General features: G+C 41.8%; 1 protein-coding gene across 2 annotated transcripts in view; it reads right to left on the minus strand.

Annotated features, from left to right (window-relative positions):
• XKRX (XK related X-linked) overlaps positions 1 to 20846 on the minus strand; it is a 49886-nt gene that overhangs the window by 28061 nt on the left and 979 nt on the right. The window contains exon 2 of one of the 2 annotated variants that reach the window (XM_074201268.1): positions 13661 to 13819. The gene's annotated coding sequence lies outside the window, so the exon portion shown is untranslated. Of the gene's footprint in view, positions 1 to 249; positions 419 to 13660; positions 13820 to 20846 lie in introns of those variants that run through there. The other variant, XM_074201269.1, reaches the window with a different exon arrangement.

The following is a 20846-nucleotide window of genomic DNA, read 5'->3' on the forward strand; positions in this document are numbered from 1 at the left end:
ACAACAAACCTAACTCATAAGTTAGATGATAAAACTATAGCTTGTTAGAACTAAAAAGCACACTTGAAATCATTAATTCCTATTCCCTCCTTTTACTTTTGGAGAAACTGAGGTCCTGCATGGTAAAATAACAATCAAAGTCAACCATACATTAAAGCATGAACAATGAGGATAGATCAATTTGACCAGAGCCCCTAGAGGGAATCTCTTAGGTACTGGAGGTCTGGATTAAGGTCTTTTCATACTTACTATTAAGGAGATCTGGATACAATTAAAGTTCCTGGTTTATATTCTTGCCACAGTGGAATGTTAAGGCCTTTAGGAATCAGATGGGTTGATTCTCTCTTAGTATCAGGAATACATTATTATTCCTGCCCTGTCCATCTGCTACTTACTGGTCAGGGATAGCCTAGACACTGTTCAGAGAACATAGAAGCCAGCTATCAAACAGAGCTTATTTAGAATTCTAACTGGTAACAATTGGCTTCTTGGAGGGGAGGGGCATCTGTCAGGCAATGGTTACCAAGGATACTTAGAACACTATCTGGGGGCAGCTAGGTGTTGCAGTGGATAGAGCAATGGCCCTGGAGTCAGGAGAACCTGAGTTCAAATCCAACCTCAGATACTTCATAATTTTAATAATTACCTAGCTGTGTGGCCTTGAGCAAGCCACTTAACCCCATTGCCTTGCAAAAACTAAAACAACCCCCCCCCAAAAAAAACCCACTTTATCTGGCCAAGGTTGTATCTTGTCATGCATATCCTTTTGTCTAACACTTTACCTTCATCATTGTCAATTCTGGCTATGCCATTTAAATAAGTTGTATGGTACTTAAAGATGTCTTTGCTTTTTGTTTGTATCTTAACATTTTTCAATGACTCTCTACCAGCACTATTGAAACCTTATCCTTTTTTTTAATATTTATTTATTCTCTTTTTGTACAAATAATTTTTATATACATTAACAAAATATTCTTGTTTAAGAGTAAACAGAATAGCCCCTCCCCCACAAAATATAGACTCGCTTGAGTGATAAAGTAAAGGGGAGAGAAAAAAATTAAAATTAAAAAAATAATAGTAATAATTGTAGGCATGGCCAGGTGGCACAATGGACGGAGCCCCAGCCCTGGAGCCAGGAGCACCCAAGCCCATATCCGGCCCCATACACCCAACAATCACCCAGCCATGTGACATGCAAGCCACCCCAACCCCACTGCCCTGCAAAAACCAAAAAAAGAAAAAAAAAGAACCAAAATAAATAAAATAGTAATAATAGTAGGGGTGGCTGGGTGGCAGACAGAGCATTGGCCCTTGAGCCAGGAGCACCTGGGTCCAAATCCGGCCTCAGACACCCAATGATCACCCTGCTATGTGGCTCCAGGCAGGCCACCCAGCCCCATTTGCCTTGTAATCCTCCCCAAATAATAATAATAAAAAATGTGCTTCAGTCTTTGTTCCAACACCAACAACTCTGTCACGGGTGGATCACATTCTTTATGGTAAGTCCATCGCAAAAGTTGCTTCCATATTTTTGCACTCTTGCCATTGCTGATCGCAACTCCCTCCTTTCGTATTTCTCCACTACCATGTACTCTATTTTCTCTCTCCTTTCACTCTGACTCTGCTGTAGGGTCGCTGAGTGGCACAGCAGACAGATCCCTGGTCCTGGGGCCAAGAGGCCCTGATCCCCCATACCACCCCCTTAGGCCCAGAATCCACCTGTCCCGGACAGGCCATCCAATCCCAACCCCTTGCAAGAAGTAAAAAGGAAAATGTATTATATCTGACCACTCTCCCCCCATGGTCCATCCTCTCTTCCATCACTCACATCCCCCCCTTCCCCCTGTCCCCCCCCTCCTTCTTACTCCAGATGCCTATACCCCATTGAGTATATATGCTGTTTCCTCTCCTAACCACCTCTGATGAGAGCGAAGATTCCCCTCATTCCCCCTTGCCTTCCCCCCTTTCATATCATTGCAATAGCTCATTGTAATAAAGAAAAAACTTATTATATGAGTTATCTTGGCCTATTCCCCCTCTCCTTTTTCTTTCTCCCATTACATTTCCCTTTTTTTCTATCGACTCCATTTTTACGCCATATTTTATCTTCAAATTCAGCTTTCTCCTGTGCTTCAACTATAAAAGCTCCCTCTACCTGCTCTATTAACTGAGAAGGTTCATATGAGCATTATCAGTGTCATTTTTCTATGCAGGAATACATGCAGTTCATCAAGTTCCTCATATTTTCCCCCTTTCCTCCAATAACCTTATCCTTTTAACAAAGACTAGTCATTCAAGAAACTGCAACTCATTAGCCATATCTGACCAGGCATACCTCACACATCACTTAGAGTCCACTTTTCTGTTGAAAAGAGAATGGGCTGCTTTACCATAAGCCTTGGAGAGTTATGACAGAACTCTACATTGATCAGTATTTCGATGTTTTTATTGTTAATTTCCTTCATATTGTTGTGATTATTGTGTAAACGGATTTTCTGGGTTTGGTTTAATACCCTCTCCATCAGTCTTTCAAAACCTTCCCAAGATTCTCTGGGTCTCTTATAGCCATTTATTCTTCTAGTGCATGATTTATCAGTCTCCTGAGGCCTTTCATCAAATCAGAGCCTTAGGACTGCTCCATCTACTTCCTTCATCCAGTTCAGAGCCAGAAGGTTTGAAGGGAGGAAACTGAGGACCCAAGGGAGGGAGGGAGGTGATTCTTGATTTGCCTCCCTATATTTCTTCTTTCTGAAGAAAGCAAAGCACTTAAAAGTCCAAATCTCTGGGATGTAGGCAGAACATCATCATCAGCCCCACTTTACAAATTAGGCAGCTGAGGCTCTGGAAGAATAGACTCCATCAGTTGGGGGAAGAGTAAAGAAGAATAAAAACAAGCTCCAATAATTCCCCTAACCCATGATTTTCCCTATTAGATTATCTGACACAAGGAATAAATAATCTCTGATATTTAAAAAGTCAAGATCCAGTGCCAGCTCTTTTTAAAAATTTGTTTGTTTCACTTTTACAAGGCAGTGGAGTTAAGTGACTTGCCCAAGGTCACACAGCTAAGTAATTATTACGTGTCTGTGGCTAGATTTGAACTCATGTTCTCCTGACTCCAGGACCAGTGCTCTTCCACTGAGTCACTTCAATGCCAGGCTGATGGCTGGTGGGACCAGTAGTGCACAGCCAAGTCCTAGAATGCCCCCAGATTACAATGGAACTGCTACCATTGAGCCAGCATGGAAAAACCTTGTTTCAGTCATGGAAAGCAGACAATAGACTATAGAATGCCAAACTGGGTTCTCAAGCAGGGTGGATTAAGGTGTTGTGGGTTCAAGGGCCATGGAGTCAATTTCCTTCTTGTCCAATGCATGAGCCAAAGCCATTCTACAGTAAAGATTTTAGAAAAGCTCATCTATGTCCTGGTTAGAAGACTTGATTTGGAAGAATCAAGTTGGTGGAAAGTGCAAGGGAAAGTAAAGAGGAGGCCATGGGGAATTCAAAAGTGTGGAAGCTCCTTTCATTAATGGAGTCTGAATCACAGTTCTTCTGTAAAATGTGACCATTGGACCAGATGGTCTCTAAGGTCCCTTTGGAGTCAAATTCAGGGTACTCAGACTCTATTCAGGTGACCTTGGCTTGACTAGCTGGCTGCGAAGTCAACAGTGATGCCAGAGCCCTGCCCTGGTCAAGTCAGTGGTTTACAAGTCAGGGCTCCAGAAATCACACATCTGTGCAAATTCCAGAGCAGTGGTCTTACAAAGTTCAGCCAGGACTTTGCAAGGCTGTCCTACTATCTGTCCTGATCTCCCTAGTTCTAGATTCTCTCCTCTTAAAGGCTGCAAGGTGATGTAAGAGACAGAGCTCTAGGTCTAGAAGAAGACCTGAGATCAAATTCTGCTTCAGATACTTATAAACTGGGCGAGTCACTCATGTGACCTCGGACAAGTCACTTAACATCTACCTCAGGCCCCTCACATCCAAAATGAGGATTAGATTATGTATAATATAATTACACATATTATATACACTTCTCTTAGAATTGTAACAATCAGTTGAGATCATTGTAAAATGGCTGCACATAGTAAATGTTTCTTTCTTTCTGCTTCCCTAATGGACCCCCAGCCCTGAGGAGTACTTTATCCAGTTCATTCACCTAATCCTTCTCTGGTCCCATTGCCATTTCTCTTTCTGTGACTCCAGTCCTTCGTAGCAAAGAATTTAGGTCCATGGTGAAAGGGTAGAATCAGAAGCTGGTAAAGCAAATAGTGGTTTTGTGTCAGTGAGATCGAAGGTTAAGAAGGTGCCAAGCCAGAGGCTCTCCTCCTCCTCATTCTTTCTGGCCAGGTAATCAGGATTAAGTGACTTGCCCAAGGTCACCCAGCTAGTAAGTGTCAAGTGTCTAAGACCTAATTTGAAATCCCATCCTCCTGACTCCAGGGCCTATGTTGTGTCCACTGAAGTGTAACCAAGCGGACATAGCAGAAGTTCTTCTTGAGCCCAAAAGCTACATTTCTCCCCAAAGAAGTGGGATTTGGGGGTGGCTAGGTGGTGTAGTGGATAAAACACTGGCCAAGGAGTCAGGAATACCTGGGTTCAAATCCGGTCTCAGACACTTAATAATGACCTAGCTGTGTGGCCTTGGGCAAGCCACTTAACCTCATTGCCTTGCAAAAACCTAAAAAAATAAAGAAGTAGGATTTGGTCTGGCTATGGTATTCCTCCACTCATGAAGGTTCAGTGGCTCCCTATTGATTCTAGAATAAGATACAGGCTCCTGTTTGACACTGAAAGCCTGTCCCAGTCTACCTGCTCCCTCTCTTTCAAGGTATCATTCCCTCATAAATACATTGGAAGTTCTCGTTCAGCTGACTTTCTTAACTGTCTCTTGTTTCATCCCCTGCCTTTTAGAATCCCCACTTCCATTCAAGGTTCAGCTTATGTGCAAAGCTCTTCCTCATTTTCTAGAAATAAGTTCTCTCCCTCTACCCCAGATAACTTGGAAGTTTCTTTGTCCAGACTTATTAGAGTTGTTGTTCAGTCATAACTAACTTTCTGTGATCTCATTTGGGATTTTCTTGGCAAAGATCCTGGAGTGTTTTTTGGTTTCTTTATTCAACTCATTTTACAGATGAGGAAACTGAGGCAAACAGGGTGAAATGACTTGCTTAGGGTCGCCCAGTTAGGAAGTATCTGAAGTCATATTTGAATTCAGATCTTCCTGACTGCAAGCCGAGCACTCTATCCACTACATGAACTCCTTGAAGGTAGGCACTGTTCCTAATAAATTCTTTCTGCCTTGAGTTGACTTGGGATGCCTACTCTGCATCCCCTCTCCTATTTCTTGCCCAGATTCAAGATTTTAACAAGTATGACCATGTTGTAGAGATTGGAGTGTCCTGGACTTGGAGTCAGGAAGTCCTAGATTCAAATCCTGCCTCAGACACTTTCTACCTGTGTAACAAATCACTTCATTTCTGTCTGCCTCAGTTTCTTCATCAGTCAAGTGGGGATAATAAGAGTGAGGCCCTCACAAGATTGTTGTGAATCTTAGAAAAGATAAATTTTGTAACCTGTGCCTGGATTGTTTCTTTTTGCTTTTCTGAATGATTATTTACCTTCTGGCCTGGGCTGGTGATAATTTGAGGACAGAGCAAAGACTGGCAGAAATTTTCTTTTGTTAAAATTTTATTTTTTTATTTAAGGCAGTGGGGTTAAGTGACTTGCCCAAGGTCACACAGCTAGGCAACTATTAAGTGTCCAAAGTGGGATTTGAACTCGGGGACTCCTGACTTCAGGGCCAGTGCTCTATCCACTGCGCCACCTAGCTGCCCCATGGCAGAAATTTTCTGAGACTCACCATGCCCTTTCTATTTCAGAATTTTGGGTCAGTGCTCACTCACAGGGGACAAAAATCTCATTGTGTTCAGAAAAAATGTAGACACTTATACAAGTATACAACAGTGAATGTTTTTTCCCCTTCTTTTTCCCTGCTCCACATGCTGGTTCACGGCAGTGAACTTTGGGGGTTCAATCTATGTCAGACTGGTGAGCAGCCATAGTAGCCATGGCCCAAGATTCTATTCCCTGCAACCAGGACTGCCCAAGACCAGTGCTACGGAGGTGATCCTGATTGGTTGATCAAGAAACTAGATGAGAGGATGAGAGGGGAAAGACTGGCAGCTACTGTGATTTACATTGGGATGATGGGATGAAGGGAAGACAGTTCTTTTCACCAGGTCTCTTTCTCTTGATGTAATATTAATTCTGTACATATCCACTCCTTCCCTTTCTATGACCTGCATACCCCAAATATCTGGGAAGGTAAGTAGGAGGAGTTTGTAATGGCTGGAGGCACTGAACCTCCAGTAAGCATACTTGACAACTAACTTTCTTTCATTTTTTTCATTATGTTTTACAAACTCCATGGCCATCATATGTCAATTTTCCTTGCACTGAAAATGTGACAAGAGAGAAGAGTCTTGGAGGTCTTATACTTTTAAAATATTTTTAAGCAATATTCCACGTCCTCTTCTAGACCTTAAACTTTTTTTGGCTCATGTACCCTCCCAGGAGTCAGATGAAGCCTAGAGACTTTTGCTCAGAACAATATTTGTTGCCTACATTCATAATTGAAGGAAATGCTAAATTTCAGTTAGAGGTTTGTGAAAACAAAGATCCAAATTTTTTCCCATTCAAATTTGCAAATCCCTGGAAATATATCCTCCCAGGTTAAGAGTCCCTCTACCTTAGATTGAATGAATAAATGGAAGTTATTAAGTAGTTACTATATGCAAAACACTGCAAAAGCCTGAGGATACAGAGAGAAAATTTAGACATTCCCTGCTCTCAAGGGGCTCCTTAGGGTGAGGCAGCAAAGCAGATAGATGGTAATGTCATTTCCACTGAGAAAATCGTATCTGTTTCTGATGTTGAAACATTTAACCAGGCTAAGGACTTTGGTGTTATAAGGACTTTCTTTTCTTTGTCTCCAACAGATGTGGCCATAGTACCTGCAAGACCAGTAGCCAGGCTGCATTTGCACAGGGGCTGCTTCCCAGGAGGGTGGTAGCAGGCCCAGGACTGGAAGCATGGCTATTCCCAGAGTCCTCGACTGGAAGCATGACTATTCCCAGAGTACTCGCATTCAGGGTCCTGGGCAGAGACCATCAGAGTATGAGGGATGATGATGAATGATGCCTCCTGTCTTTCCTTCAGGGTTCCTGGTTGTGATAAACTAGATTTGCCAGCCCACTCTGTGGCCCCATTTCCCAGAAGCTTCACAGCTCTGTGATGTGGGAAGGTTACTAAGTGCTTTTGCATCTTGAGCACACTCTTGTTAGCTAGTGTAGATAGTTGTAGTAGTTATCCTTTTTGTTTGAAGAGGACCATGGTGACATGAGTTGCACAAGCTGTTAAGTAAAGCGATGGGATTGTTGTGCAAAGAGATCCTTTCACTGTCTTTCCCAGAACTGTTTCACCCCATGGCTTGATCTGATAGGAAACAGAACTACTGGTGATGGTCTGGATACTTTGGGAGTCTTTGGACTTATGGGTGTCATTTCCCTCCCATATCAGTGAGGCGCCATGGAGCTTCAGCAACTCTGGGCATGACATTATTATGGTGATTTTGGGTGACATCTTTGCGACAACACGGTATGGCTAACCTGTCTCTTGATGGTCTAATCATCAGGAAGGTGATTGAATTAGTTCCTCTTAGTTCTGCAACCATACCCTCCACCCCCACCCCATCCAAAAGACTTTGGTTTCCTGGAAGCTGCCCCAGTGGGTCACAGAAATAATGCCACCTGGTTAATAGGTGGCATTGTTTATGGTTGGACCTATGATGGTATCTGATCATCTTCCAATCTCCAACTTTTGTTCTTTATTAATGAAAACATTCTTGCCAGATGCTTTCACTCTAGTTGCCTTGCACAGGTCTAAGAAGTTTACTTCTAGCAGCACAATATGAATGTTCCTGGTCATCCTTCTTAATCCTAGCTGAGGTATCCAAGCAACTGGAGCCTTCTTTGAACATTCTAATTTTTTTCAAAGTAAACACTTCCAGCCCCTCCAGACATTCAGTAACAGGCAGGGTCTGGGTCAACTTGATCCCAAAATCCAACTATGAGCTTTTTAACTGCAGCAACTTTAATATATGCTATTGGAGCTGGAATTACTGCGGCTGCTGGCACCAGCCTTGCCCTCCAGTGGATCCTCATTAAAGGATTTAAAATGTACTAATTCCAATTATAGAGCCTCAAAAGAGTCCTGTTATTTTTCATCACTACCTCCCTGGGTTGGGAGTGGGTAATTTGCTTATTGCTGCCTTCCTTGGATGTGGTAACTACTTCTTAGACTCCCTCTTTGGGAGCCCATATTGATATAGCAGGATTTTCAGAGGTTCCTCTGTGTTTGTTCCAGAGAGACTAAAATGACCGCTTAATTGGAGACTTGAAATGACCTCCGACTGGTGGGAGGCTAAGAAATTCCACTCCCTTGCAGGATAATTAATGTAGTGACACATTCCCTTTCTGTAGAATGCAGGTCAATGTGAACTGCTACTGATGCTCCAATGGCATTAACACATGTCATTCTCACAGGTGTATGTGCAAAATAGTTTGTGAACTTCAAAATACAGTATAAATAGGAGCTGTTGTACATTTCAAACTGAGTTTTGTGATTTCATAATAGATTCTAGAGTCATGGGCAGTCCCATTCTCTGTAGGATATTCCTATTTTCTTTTCAACTTCTTTTAACTCCCAATTCCCTCCCAGTCAGTCAGCTAATAAACATTTATTAAGCATCTACTAGGTACTAGGCACTGTGCTAAGAGCTGAAGATACAAAGAGGCAAAGACATTCCTTGCCTTCAAGGAGCTCATGCTCTAATGGAGATACAACAAGCAAATATGCAGAAACAAAGTATATGCAAGATAAATCGGAAATAATTCACAGAAAGAAGGCAGTAGAATTAAGAGGGATTAGGAAAGACTTTTTAATAAAAAGAGATTTTTAATTGGGACTTGAAGGAACCCAGGGAAGCCAATAGGTAGAGTTGAGGAAGGAGAGTATTCAAGGCATAAGAGCTAGAAAAAATGCCTAGAGCTTGGAGATGGAGTTAGCAGAATAGCCAAGAAGTCAGGGGCACTGGAGAAGTATATGACTGGGAGTGAGGAAGAAGACTGCAAAGGTGAGAGCCGGGCTCAGGGACAAAGGGCTTTGAATGCCAAAAAGAGTGTTTTGTATTTGATCTTGAAGGTAATAAGGAACCACTGGAGTTTATTGAGTTGGATCTGTGCTTTAGGAAAATCACTTCGGTAAGTTAAACAGAAGCTAAATTAGAGTGAAGTAGTGAGCTGCCCCAATTCCAAGCCCTTCCATTCAGCCCGACTGTCTTCCTTCTCTCTCTGTCCAGTTAAGAGAAGGCTTCTGTTTCTGAACAGCATAGGGCAGTGATGGGAGGCACTGGGGAAGCCACCTGCTTGGGATCTTTTAGGAAAAGAAGAATGTCATCTGGATCAACTGATGTAATCTTGAAGTCTAATGTGCAAACCTGTCTTTGCAGCCAGTGTTGTTCACCAGGCCCCCCAGTCTACACTTAACCTGCTTCCAAAGCACTTACTCTGAAGTCTTCTTCCTTTGAGTATGCATCAGAGCAGCTCTAGGTACTTTTAAATGATTGTGGTCAGAGAAAATCTTTGCTTCTTTCTAGTCTAGGTGCAATGTGTTCAACAGATTTTTGATTCCCTAAGCTACAACCCCTCCTCTTACCTGATACTCTCTCAACCCTTTATACTTCTTTCCAGATCCTTTGATGGACTTCTCCCTATCGATCACATTTAAATGTTCTGTGTCAGGAAAATCCCAGTATCCAAACTGTTTCCCTGCCTATAACCTCAAGGATGGAAAATGAATCCTATCTATAAAGAGCTTAGAGCTATCTCCTCCAGCAAATTGCATTCTCTCTCTCTCTCTCTCTCTCTCTCTCTCTCTCTCTCTCTCTCTCTCTCCTTACCTGATTCCCTTCAAGTTGCCTACAAACATGTCTTCTTGGGCTTTAAAAGAGCCTTGATATGACCATCCCCACTAGCTATCATTCGATATCTCTCCTGTCCTTCTTTGCTAAACTTCTTTAGGAAAGTCATCTATATTTTGCTTAGTGCTTCTCCTTCTTTTCTTCTTACATTTTTTAAAGCTTCTTTAGTCTGGTTTCCAACCTCACCTTACAACCAAAACTGCCCTCTCCAGAGTTACTAGAGATCTTCAGTTGCTAAAATGAATGGCCTTTTCTGTCTTTACCCTTCTTGACTTCGCCATTACCTTTGACATTGTTGATCACTCTCTTCTCCTGGATACTACTCTATTCTCTCTAGGCTTCTGGACCACCTCTCTTTCCTGGTTCTCCTATTTGTCTAACTGCTTCTTCTCAATCTCCTCTTTGTTTCTTCCCCTAGGCCGTTCCTATTCACTTACAGCAGTGGCGGGCAACAGCATCTGCATTGGGAGCCAAGGACAAACTAAACATCCCAAGAAAAGGCTGCTTGAGGACTCTAGGAGGTACCAGGCAGAAAAGTACAACATATCTAAGGGGGACATCGTGAATGCCCCACAAAGAGGAAGAAAGAACTGCCAGTAACCAGATGGTGTGATAGTTGATATCACTTGATAATCATGAGGAGAAACACACTGGTGGGGGCTCCTACACTATAGCATTAACAAACCAGTTCCTATCCCTCAAATCTACCAAGGGAATCCTGAGGTGAGATATAGCAGCCACCCTCCAGACACCCTACCTGCCTTGATATTTTAAAAGAAGAAGATAGAGATGAGGAGGCCATTCCAGGCAGGTATAGGGAGTAATGAGATACTACTGATAGTCCTCTCTGGTAGAACAGCATCCATGGAAGGGAATAGGGTGATATGAAGTACCTGATCGTGAAGGACACTGAATCACAGGTTAAAGGAGGTTGAATTTTCTTTGGTAGGAATAGATAACCACTGAAAAGTTTTGAGCTGAAGAGGGCCTGACCAGAGAGAATCTCTTGTTTTTCTTTTCTACTCCAGGTGAAATTTGGTAGTCTGTAGAATGTTTTACAGTGCCAAGAAACTTGTCTTTGCAAGCTTGGCAGTGACAGCATCAGGGTCACTATATAAAAGTGATAGAGATTGAACTATTGTCTCTAACCTTTAACCCCTTTTGTAAGGTCCCACCTTCCCTTTGTGTGTCTCACAAGTTGCCCTGAGAACTCCTGCTTTGAGGCCTAAAGAATCTCAGGCCCCATTAACCTCCCTCCCTTCTTGGCCCACACACTCAGACCTGAGTCCAAATCCTGTTCTAGTGTAAAACTGGGCCAATACACTAACCCTGGTCATCATTCAGTCAACACTCCTTTCTTTTGTTATTTTTTTGCGTGTTTTTTTTTAATTTTTGCAAGGCAATGGGGTTAAGTGATTTGCCCAAGGTTGCACAGGTAATTATTAAGTATCTGAGAGCACATTTGAACTCAGGTCCTCCTGACTCCAGGGTCAGTGCTCTATCCACTGCTCCACCTAGCTACCCCTCTTTTGTTATTCTTCACACTTAGTTTCACTTGACCTTTTTTCCCCAATCCCTTCTGTCTTCACCAGCTTGTCATCAGAGGTTACAGAAATAAATCCAGTTGGTCTGTAAATCAAGACCTTGATGAGAGAGGTGAGTCTGGTAATAATGGAGCAAGGACCCTGTAGGGCAAGAAAGGGGCCATGAGGGTAGAGAGAACTAGGGTCATGGCAAAAGAGATAGCTGGGGGGCCTGTACTCTCTGAAGGGAAACAGAAATTAAAGCTCTTGGAGGTGATGCATGCTGACAAGCTCACACAGACAACAGCCTTTGGTGAGTGACCAATTTAGAACAAAGTTAGAGGGCATCCTAGAAGTGTCCTTGTCTATTTCTGCCTTCTGTCCCTAGAACAGCTTCCTTATCCAAAGACAACCGTGTCCTTTATTTTGAAATCCTCCTGAAAACCGGCTGTCTGTCACACCTTTCCACGGTCCTAGGAGATCCCTAACGTAAAGTAATCCAAGCCAAGCTTAGACACGTTTATTAAGCACCATTAATTGCCAGATGCTACTGAGGACATAAAGACAAGATCGTCTAATAAAGGAGGGAGGGGGATGGTGTGCATGTGTGAAGGAATGATGTGCAGTCAACAGACAGGCACCTACATGATCATTCGAGTAAGAATCACAGAATATGAGAATTGGGAGCGACCTCAGAAACCATCAAATCCCACTCCTATACCATGTCTTAAAAGTGGTCTTGGGCCCTCCAATGAGGGGCTCCCACTACAATGTTGGATATCTCAAAACATTATCAAGCTGAACTTGGCCTCCTTGTATCTCCCACCCATTGCTCCTGATTCTGTCCTTTAGGGTCACATAGAACAAATTGCCTTTCTCTTTCACATGACAGTCCTGTAGATAACTTGTAATGGAGTCTGGGGGCTCGAGCACATATTCATAGAACTTACAAATGCTTCTTACCTAGGATCTAGTCAATAATGCTGGGCTTGGGGGATGTTCTCAGGGCCTTTCTTCTCTATAAGAATCACCAACTGGGCACTCCATCCTGGGAATGTGGAGGAGATGGTGACACAGCCATGCTGGCTGCTGGCCACTTAGAGCTCTCATCCACAACCCTAGGCTAAATTGGGACTGTGTAAGATGAAGAATATTGTACCTCTCCTCCATTTCTGCTTGTTTTCTATCACTCAATGCCCCACGACGATGTGCTTTCTCAGAATTAACAGCATTCTCTATGGGCCAGCCAGATTACAGCTCCCATATAGCTCAGTAATTCGAATTCCTTTGACCCTAGATAGTTTGGACCCCGACATTCAACTAAAGGATCTCAGTGACTATCTCCAATGAGGAAGCAAGGACCCATTTTTAAAGATCACATTTCCAGTTTCACCCAAGTAATGTTAATTTCTACTTTTTGCTGATAGCAATTGGGAGACATTCAGATTTACAAAGTTATTCCACCAGATACTAGTCTTCGTTCTGGGTCGTATTGGAATGCTACCCAGAAAATTTATCTGAGTGAGTGCAACAAAGTCAGTCAGTCAGTAAACATTTATTAAATACCTACTATGTCCTGGGGTAGCAAAGAAAAGCACAGTAGTCCCCAATCTCAGAGATCATAGTCTACTGGGGGAGACCATACAAATAGCTTTGGACAAATAAGCCATATATTTAATGTATATATATATATTCATATAAATGTATAAATTTGCATCTATACACATAAATATATATATATGTATGTATGTATCGATATGGATGATAAACTAGAGATAATCAATAGAGGGAAGGCACTAGTATTAAGGGGGATGAGGAAAGGATTCTTGTGAAGATGAAATTCAGCATGTTTGTATCTGATTTCCCTAAAAATTAAACCTCTACTCCCCATCTCCTTTATAGGAATAATAAAAGAAAGTAATAGGACAAAGTCAGCTTCGAGTGAGAGACTGTAGGGGATGACAAAAATCATTAAGACTTAGATCCTGCCCTCAAGATGGTGACAATCTTAATGGAGAAGGTAACCCAGAGTGGGATGTTCAGAGAGCAGTGGAAGGATTAGGCCTTGTTCAGTCCAAGGCTTCCTTTTACTCACTTGTCTCGATGTCTATTCAGGTAACTCTGGTTCTCCAAAGCTATGCCAAGCAACACTGACATCTGTCACTCAGAGATTTTGCCCAGGCCTTCCAAGGACATCAAGAACATCATGTGTGGGATCCTGGCCACCACCTGATGAATTCTTTTGTCATGGCACCTGTAAAACAAAGAAAAATAATCAATGCTCTTTGGTTCTTTCCATTCCCTTCCATTTCTGCTAAAACAGTGGCAGATTGGCATCAAAGTAGGCAAAGGTGGACACAAGTAAGCCCAGAAAATATGCAGCTGCATATTTCAGACATCAACTTGTATGGAAGAAGGTGGGTCACCATTATGGCAAGCAATATGAAAGTAGACAAATAGAGTCAGTAAAATGACTTCACACTTTGACCCAGAGATACCACTGCTAGTCACATACCCTAAGGAGATTAAAGATAGAAAGTTCTCTCATACACCAACATATTAATAGAGCCACTTTTTTTTAAACTTATTTAGTATTGTAATGTTCCTTGTGCAATGGCAAACTGTTTTCAAAAATCATTAGAGAACTTCACTCCAGTGAAATATTGGAAGCACCTTTTGTTTTTAGAAACTGTCACTAGGATTCCTACTTTGGTAACCTCTGTTGTTCCTAGATTCTGGGAAGAACCTTTTATCCTGAGAAAAGCCAGGCTAGCAGACATGCTCCCCTACGCTATACACTCTCCCATACAACCCACCGAAGGCTCAACAATTGCTCACTACATTATGAGCCAGAAAGACTGTAGGCTACCCATTAGGGACTAAAGATCATGACGTGGGCTCTCCTAATGCATGATCCAAAGGAATGGATCTCCCTGAAAGGCAACATGTCTTATACCTACTTTATGGGTGGACAGAAGTCAGTAATTGATTGGTTTCTGCTCTGAGGAGAAAGGTCCAGACTGAGGGAGGTTAGTCCCTCGTCTTTTTGCGCTTTCCTTAGGGCCTACCTGGGACAATGCTTTTTTAAAAAAAATTTATTTATTTAAGGTAATGGGGCTATGTGACTTGCCCAAGGTCACACAGCTAGGTAATTAAGTGTCTGAGGCTGGATTTGAATTCAGCCCCCCCCCACTTCTGAGCCAGTCCTCTCTACACTGTGCCACCTAGCTGCCCTGATTACAATGCTTTTTACATATAATGATTGTTGGATGAATAAATTGGGTCTCCCTGCTAATCGTAATGTGACTAGTAATAATAATAGATGATATCTGGATAATAATTTACCTCTTACATAAGCATACTGAATGGAATAATGTAGGTGACCAAACCTTACCTATATCACACAACAATCCCTATGGCATAGGAACTTAGAGATATTAAACCCACCTTAGAGAGCAGAAAACAGGTTTAGAGGGACAATATGACTTACTTAGGGTTATATCATTAGTAAGTCTCAGAGGCAAGTTTGGTACCAGATTCTTCCAGAATCCAGGCCCAACCAAACATGCTGCCTCTCAGGGGGTTTCATTCCTTTGGGTCATGAAGGCTTGGGAGCTTCCTGCAGCTCAGTTAAAATGCAAGCATTCCTGAGAATAGGACTATTTTGATTTGTTAATATGCGAGCAGAGAAATTAGACATTGGCTCAGTGGGGAAAGAAGGTATCAAAGAGTAGTGGGATACAGAAATGGTGAAAAAAAACACATGGTACTGGAGTCTCAGTACCAGACTTCTGGCACTTTCAAGTTTGTGACCATGGACACCTCTGTTGTCTCATCTGCCAAAGGGCAAAGATGGTACCTACCTTACCAATCTCATAGGAGTTTCATCAAGATTTGATAAGGGAAGAAAACTCTTAATGGCCCCTACAAATTTAAGTGTATATTACTATCATAAAGATGCAATTTTGTTGGGGATTTATCTTTTTTAAAATTTTATTTTATTTTCCCCTGGTTATATACAAAAAATAAGTTTCAACATTCACTTCCAAAACCTTGAGTTTCAAATTCCCTCCCTTTCTCCTACCCCATTCCCCCTCATTGAGAAAGCAGGTTAATTGATATAAGTTAAAAATGTATAGTCATGAAAAACATTTCAATAGCCATGTTGTAAAAAGGAAACATAACTCCACCCCATCCCGTAAAAAGAGAAACCTCAAGAAAAATAAAGTGAAAAAAAAAAAGTCTGCTTCAATCTGTATTCAGACCCCATCAGCTCTGTCTTTGGGACGGAGAGCATTCTTTATTATAAATCCTTCAGAATTCTCTTGGGTTACAGCATTGCTGAGAAAAGCAAAGTCCTTCACAGCTGATCATCCTACAGTATTGCCGCCACTTTTTGTATGATACATCTCTCATTGCATCTGCTCATGTAAATTTGGGTGTTTTTGTTTTTTTTGGTAAGGCAGTGGGGTTAAGTGGCTTGCCCAAGGCGACATAGCTAGGAAATTATTAAGTGTCTGAGGTTGGATTTGAACTCAGGTCCTCCTGACTCCAGGGCCAGCTTTCTATCCACTGCGCCACCTAGCTGCCCCTCATGTAATTTTTTTTTTAGGTTTTTGCAAGGCAAATGGGGTTAAGTGGCTTGCCCAAGGCCACACAGCTAGATAATTATTAAGTGTCTGAGACCAGATTTGAACCCAGGTACTCCTGACTCCAAGGCTGTTGCTTTATCCACTATGCCACCTAGCCGCCCCTCCCCTCATGTAAATTTTTTAGGGTAGCTAAGTGGCACAGTGGATAGAGCACTGACCTTGAAGTTAGGAGGACAGAAGTTTGAATCCAGCCTCAGACACTTGATTGTTACTAGCTGTGTGACCTTGGGCAAGTCACTTAATCTTGACTGCATCACATCCAGGGTCATTTCTAGTCGTCCTGATTCATATCTGACCACTGGACCCAGATGGCTCTGGAGGAAACAGTGAGGCTGGTGACTTAGTGACTCCCCCCCTTCACCCAAATCCACTTCATGTGCTTGTCATGGCATCACCTCCCTGATGTCATGGTCTTCTCTGAAAATGAAGACAAACATTATTATTACTAAGAACATATTGTTCTTCATTTCATAACAGAACAGCATTTCATCTCAATCACATACCACGATTTGTTCTGCCATTCCCCAACCACTGGGCATCCTCAATCTCTAGTTCCCTGCCACTGGAAAAGAGCTGCTATAAATATTCCTATACATCTAGGTAAAGATGTGATTTTATATAGAACCATGTAATACAGAATGATGGGAGGAGAGGGGAATCCTCAAAATCCTGGCAAAGGTCCAGGGTCTTGATATGCTCTTGCAAAACCAATCTAATATTGGGATTTGTTTCTGAGTTTTCCAGTGGCTCCTTTGGTGGTAGGAGGGTTACACTTGTAACTGAGAACAAGTAAGCTGTGTCTGAATTGTGGGATTGATATCAGGTTGACCTGTATCTGTCTTTCAATCCTTTGCCCTGGTTGGCAAGAACACATGGCCAGCTGCTAGATGTCTAAGTAAGAGTTGAGTTTCCATAGGGAAGCAACTCAGCAACTTCTTTCCTCTTCCCTTGCTTTTCTTTTCTCTAAAACCACTTTGATTAAATGACCAGGAAGGGAAAGTTGAGAAGGAAATTCATTTTTTAAACTTTCAGAAAATTTTCTAAAAAGGTTGAATCTTAAAAAGAAATAAACTGAAAATAAAATGCTAAGAAATTCTGTATTGATTTTTCTTTTTTTTTTCAAGTCCCAAATTCAACTCATTGCTGCATTTGAAAGGGTCTTGCCTGCCAATGTGCAGTACGGTGGGCCAGTGGTTTCTTCCAATGGAGTTGGTAACCTACCAAGACATGAATGGTCTGTACTGATAAGGGTATCTGTTTTATTTGGCAGATAACAGACTAGTCACCCTCACATACGTTTTCTGAATTGAAGAAGTCAGTCTTAGGATTCTAGCCTTCTAGAAAGTCTTAACTACTTTGCTCATTATATTTATGGGGGGGTTATATTTCCATATCAGCAAGTATCATGACCATTTGGAAAGACTGGACTACAGCTAGGGAGATGAAGCTAAACAATACTAAGAAGGAGAGGAAGCCTTGTGGAAAGCTATCAGGGTTACAGAGATGTCCATGTTGTTCCTGCCATGGATAATTAGTATCAAATTTGTCTCAAGGAGGGACGAGTAGAGGAAGATAATTCGGAATACAAAATTTCAAAAAACAAATGTGAAAATTTGTAACTGAAAAAAGAAATAGAAAATCAAAGAGATAATACACAGTCAAAAGAAATGTCTAATCAGGAGACTGCAGATTTCTGAATGTCAAAGGAATGTGGGAGTTGGAGTAGAGGCTGGGGAGTAATATGGGAAGGAGGCTGAAGGTTCCATGAGTTTAAAGGAGAGAATAAAGGCGAAATATCTCAGCTACCAGAGAACAATAGATGATTAGATTCACCTCTTTTAACACTTCCTTCCACCCCAATACTGCTAGGTCAGGTTTTAGACCCACAAAGTCCTCAGACCTGAAGCCTTCACTGAAATAAATAGGCCCCTCATATTTCTTCATCCCTTCTGAATTCCTCCGCCATTTGATACAGATGCAGCTAGAGATCCATCCCCAACCTTTAGATCAGAGCTGTTGAACTGCTAAACCCATCATTTTATAGTAAAGTCTACCCCCCATCATGAGATGGTGACACTCCCTTTAAAATAACAGGGATCCTCTTCCTGGTCCTCTCACCTAGTCCATACATACTGAAATGCCCTATCACCCCCAGCTGGCCCTCATCTTCTCTCACCTGAGACACCTTTTCTGGGTTCTTTCTAATGTAAGTATAGCAATCTTGCACACCCAAGGAAAGACAAGGATTTATTGCTGTCATTTTATTCTCTGGTAATGTTTTCAGAAACTTTGCCCAGAAGCTTCAATCTCCTCTTTCAATAGGCATAGAGAAAAAGTTACATGTGAATTGTACAACTTGAAAAGATTACAATAGTAGGAATTCTAATTTAATCTATTTGGATTTTTTAAAAAATTGTTGCATTTTGAGTTTAATCGAGTTGGATTTTTTAAAAAATTGTTGCATTTTGAGTTTCAGGTTGTTTCCTTCCCTCCCCAAGTCCACATTTGAGAAGGTCCACATTTGATAACAGTGGAAACATATTTCATTACATCAGTTCTTTCTCTGGAGGTGGATGGCATCTTCCTTCATAGGGCCTTTATAGTTTTTATGAATGATCCTATGACTCAGAACAACTTAGTCATTCACAGTTCCTATTTGGACAAGATTGGTGTTCCCACATACAACTTTCTCTTGGTTCTGCTCATTTCATTTTGCATCATGTCATGCTAGGCTTTCCATGACTTTCTAAAATCAGTCTGCTAGTCATTTCCTGAAGCATAACCATTAACCACAGCTTGTTCTGTCATTACTCAATGGATGGTATCCCCTCAATTTCCAGTTCTTTGCCACCACAAAGAGAACTACTTAAATATTTTATCATGTATAGGTTTTTTTCCTCATTCTCCCCCTGCCCCAACACCTTGAGAAACAGACCTAAAGAGGTATTGCTGGGTCCAAGGATATGCAAGATTTTATAACTCTTTGAGTGTAGTTCCAAATTGCTCTCCAACTGGTTTTTCTTAATATGAACAACCCTTGATGCTGTTCTCTACCTTGCTCAGGCCATATGGGTAGTGTTGTTGTGGTTCAATTGTGTCTGACTCTTTGTGATCCCATTTAGGGTCTTCTGGGTAGAGGTACTAGAGTGGTTTGCCATTGGCTTCTCCAGTTCCCTTTTCAGATGAGGAAACTGAGGCAAACAGGATGAAGTGAATTGCCCAGGGTCTTGCAGTTAGTGGGTATTTGAGGCTGGATTTGGAACTCTAAAGTGAGGTCTTTCTGACTCCAGGCACAACACTCTATCTATTTCGGGAGTTCTGTGTTTAGTTCTGTGAGCCAGAGTTCCAAAAGGACACGGTGACCGGCTTGGAGAAGGGCTTTGAGTCCATGCCTGGCTTAAGCCTGGGAAAGGATCAAGTTAACAGGTATTTATTAAGCACTTGCTATGCTTAATAATCAGGTGCTGAGCTCAGTGCTGCAGATCCAGAGAAAGGCAAAAAATAGTTCCTGTTGTCAAGGAACACACTGTCTAATGAGGAAGGCAATATGCAAACCATTGCATGCAAACAAGAGAAACAGAGGGGAAACTAGAGCCAGTCCTAGTAGAGAGGCATTAAGATGAAAGATGGCTGAAAAAGGCTTTGGTGGGACTTTAGCTGAGACCTGAAGGAAGCTTCAAGAAGTCAGGAGGCAGCAATTCCAGGCATGGGGGCAGTTTGGGAAACTACCTGGAGTCAGGAAGAGGGAGTCTGTTGGATAAGGAAGGGTGGGCAGACCAGAGTTGAATCATATGAGTACTGAATACTGAACTGCAGTGGCCATCAAAGGGAACAAGGTCTAAGAAGACTGAAGAGGAGAGACAGGGTATAATTGGAAGGGTTAATCACCTAACAGATGATTTTCTATTTAATTCTGGGATAATTCCAAATGACTGAGGTTTTTGAATGTGGAGGTGACATGGTCAGATCTGAACTTTACAAAGATCAGTTTGGGAGCTGAGTAGAGGATGGCCCAGAGGGGGGAGAGACTTGAGGCAAGGAGACCAAGGGGGCCACATCTGGAGCCAATGTGTTCATCAGGAGTCAAAGCTATAGTCCAGCTAGACAAAACCTGGGAGTGAGTATTATGTTTTGATGATTTTAAGCAAAAACTGTAAAGTCAGGGGAAGAGGACTACACGTGTGTGATTAAAATAAACAGATTTTCAAATGCAAATTATATATATATATATATATATATATATATGTATAGCTCTTTTTTGAGGTGGCAAAAGATGGGAATCTAGTGGGGGGTGCCCATAAATAGAGGAATTCCTCTATTTATATATACTTAAGTATATATAAATGTAATCGAATACTACTGTACTGAACTCTTCCCAATATAATAAATACCTAGGACTTCGGAGGACTAATGACAAAACATGCTACCTACCTCCTGACAGAGAAATGAAGGACTCAGAATGAAGAATGAGACACAATTTTTTTGACATAGCCAATGTGAAACGTTGTTTTGATTAGACTATACATGATCGTGATAGGTTTTGTTCTCAAGATCCCATTTAGAGGCTAGGTAGAAGGGTAAGAAAGCAGATCTTAGCTCATTAAAACAAAGAATTTTTTTACAAGAAGC

This window comes from Macrotis lagotis, chromosome X (genome assembly GCF_037893015.1).
Source record: "Macrotis lagotis isolate mMagLag1 chromosome X, bilby.v1.9.chrom.fasta, whole genome shotgun sequence".
NCBI lineage: Eukaryota > Metazoa > Chordata > Mammalia > Peramelemorphia > Peramelidae > Macrotis > Macrotis lagotis.